Source organism: Mandrillus leucophaeus, unplaced genomic scaffold, assembly GCF_000951045.1.
Source record: "Mandrillus leucophaeus isolate KB7577 unplaced genomic scaffold, Mleu.le_1.0 Scaffold569, whole genome shotgun sequence".
Lineage (NCBI taxonomy): Eukaryota > Metazoa > Chordata > Mammalia > Primates > Cercopithecidae > Mandrillus > Mandrillus leucophaeus.
The window spans coordinates 260,123-263,586 of NW_012106130.1; positions in this window are offsets into that span (position 1 = coordinate 260,123).

Genomic DNA, 3,464 nt, shown 5'->3' on the forward strand with positions numbered 1-3,464 from the left:
GGAATTTTTTTTTTTTTTTTTTGGTTCGTTTGTTTTTGTTTTTTGTTTTTTAGACAGGGTTTCACTCTGTCACCCAGGCTGGAGTGCAGTGGTGGAATTTCAGCTCACTGCAACCTCTGCCCACCAGGCTCAAGCAATCCTCCCACCTCAGCCTCCTGAGTAGCTGGAATTACAGGCATGCTCCACCATGTCCGGCTAATTTTTGTAGTTTTTGGTAGAGAGGGGGTTTCACCATGTTGGCCAAGCTGATCTGGAACTCCTGACCTCAAATGATCTGCCCACCTCGGCCTCCCAAAGTTCTGGGATTACAGTTGTGAGCCATTACACCCTGCCAAAATCTCATTGTGATTTTAATTTGCATTTCTCCAATGTCTAATGATGTTGAACAGCTTTTCATGTGCTTGTTTGCCATCAATACATATGTATATATGTGTGTGTATATATGTACGTATATGTGTGTGTCATGTCTTTTATTTTAATTGGATTGTTTGCTATTTTACTGTTGAGTTTTGAGAGTTCTTTATATATTCTACATACTAGTCCTTTGCTGGATATGTGATTTGCAAATATTTTCTCCAGTGTGTGGCTTTCTTTTCTTCCTTTTAACTGGGCACACTCATGCGTCACTTAATGATGGGGATATGTTCTGAGAGATGCATTGTTGGGTGATTTCCTCATTGTGCAAACATCAGAGAGTATACTTACACAAATCTAGATGACATAGTCTATGACACTCCTGGGCTACATGGTATAGCCTACCGTTCCTAGAATACAACACTGTATAGCACGTTAGTGTACTAAATAGTGTAGGCAGTTGTAACACAGTGAAATTTGTGTATCTAATAAACATGTCTAAACATAGAAAAGGAACAGAAAAAATATGGTATTATAATTTTATGGCACCACTATAGTATATGTAGTCTATCATTGACTGGAATGTCTTTGTGTGGTACATGGCAGTATTTTACAAAGTAAAAATGTAAATATTTTGATGAAGTCTAATTTATCAACATTTCCCTTTTTGAATCTTGCTTCTGGTGGCAAGACTTAAGAACGATTTGCTTATCCCTAGATCATGAAGATTTTTTCTTACATTTTTCTCTAAAGCGTTTACACTCTTACATTTTCATTTACGTGCATGATCTATTTTGAGTTGAATTTTGTATGTGATGTAAACTAGGTCACAGGTCATATTTTTTGCTTCGGGGTGTCCAACTACTCTAGTGCCATTTTAAAAGGCTATCTTCCTCCACTGATTTTTCTAATTTTATTTACTATTCATAATTTTTATCTTTCTATGAACATGACTTATAAAAATCCTATTTTAAAGTCTTCAAAAAGTGTTTTTTTTAAGCTTAAGCATAGTGAATTCCCATTTTTATTGTTGATAAGTTAAACTAGTACTAATATCAAACAGTTGTATAGCACTTAAGATGCACCAGGCACTCCTCTCAATGCTTTACATGTATTAATTCATGTAATCCTCACAATTCTGTGCCAGAATATCATACTATCACGCTACAATAATACTATAATATTATACCAGTGTATTTTATTCTATGAGTAGTAAAAAGTTATTGGAAAATTTTTAGAAGAGTAATGTAATAGGTCTGGTACTCATCTTTAAGAATTTTTAACAGACATCTTTAAATATATACAAAAGTAGAGAGGAAAATATAATAAACCCTCATTTATGCATGTCAGCTTCAACAATGATTACCATTTTGCCCATCTTATTTCGCCTGATTTCTCCCTACACACACATAGTTTTTCTAGAGTACTTAAATTCCAGGTAGTGACTTACTCATTACTACTTCAGTAGGTATCCCTAGAAGATAAAAAGTTTTTTTAAAAAACCTAGCCACAATAGCCTTATCACAAAAGCAAAAAATGACTATTTCTTAAAATAGTCCCTTAACAAATCTCCAATTCTGGTTCAAATTGCCCCATTGTCTCAAAAACATCTTTTTCCAGTTGGTTTGTTCAAATCACTGTATAATCACATTACAGTTTATCCATTTGCTTCTTTCCTATGTCATGTATTTGAGGAGTAAACTGAGCGTAATACATGTCTTTAAAATTCACTCTGGATAAACAGAATATGGTACCTACATACAATGGAATATTATTCCACCTTCGAAAGGAGGGAAATTCTGACATATGCTATAACAGAGATAGGTCTTGAGGGCATTATGCTAAGTGAAATAGACAAGTCACAAAAAGACAAATATTGTATGATTCCTCTTATTCATGTGAGCTACCTGGAGTAGTCGAATTCATAGACCAGAAGGTAGAATGATGGTTGCCAGGGACTAGGGGAGGAGGAATGGGGAGTTAGTGTTTAATAAGTATAGAGTCTCAGTTTTACAACATAAGAGGGTTTTGAAGATTGGTTGCACAATAATGTGAATGTACTTTACTGAACTGCCTACTTAAAAATGGTTTAGATGGTAAATTTTATGTTATATATATATTTTATCACAATTTTTAAAATTTTAAAACACCCCTCTGGCTGGTGTGTAGAGTAGAAGCAGCCTGACCAGCTAGAAGGCTATTGCAGTGCTCTGGGTGAGATGACAGTGGCTTGGATTAGGGTGATAGAGGTGGAGGTGGTTGAGAAGAGATCAGATTTGGGGTCTGTTTTAAAAGTAGAGATAATAGGACCCCCTGGCAGATTGGATATTGAGTGTGAGGGAAAAGGACAAACGACAGCAAACTCCTGGGATTTTGGCCTGCTCAGCTGCATGACTGACTGTGCCACTGAGTGGAATGAGGAAGCTGGGGGAGGAGGCAGCTACCAGGTGGCAGGTTGATTACATTGGACCTCTTCCATCAGGGAGGGAGCAGCGATTTGTTCCCTTTGGAACGGGCACTTTTCCGGATTTGGATTTGGTTTCCTTGGCCGTTGTCATGCTGCTGCCAGCACTCTCTCTGTAGTCGTGCTAGATGCCTTGTAGCCTGTCATAGTCTCCTACACAATATTACTTCTGATGAAGAAGCATTTTGCAGAGACAAAGTAAGCCAAGAGGCTAATGCCCATGGGACTCATTGATCTTGTCATGGTGTCCCATCTCCAAAACCAGGTGGCTCAGGAGAACAGAGGAATGGTCTATTGGCAGCCGGTTCCTGTGCCAGCTGGAGAGATACCTTATAGGGACACTGCGTATTTTCTGGCCAGTGCTGCTGTTTCTCCTGAAGCCAAGATCCACTTGGCTGGGGAATCCAAGCAATGGAAGCAATGGTATATACTGTCACTGACCTACCCCAAACCATTTGTCTCCTTACCCAAGATTCTGTTTGGGAGATTTGGGTATCCAGAGGATAAATACCTTCATTTGGAGACATAGCCTTCCAAAAATGACTTCCTGATTGACTTCATAACTATTGTCATAACTATTGTGAATGGTGCTGCAATAAACACGGGAATGCAAATGTTTCTTCAACACACTGATTTCATTTCCTTT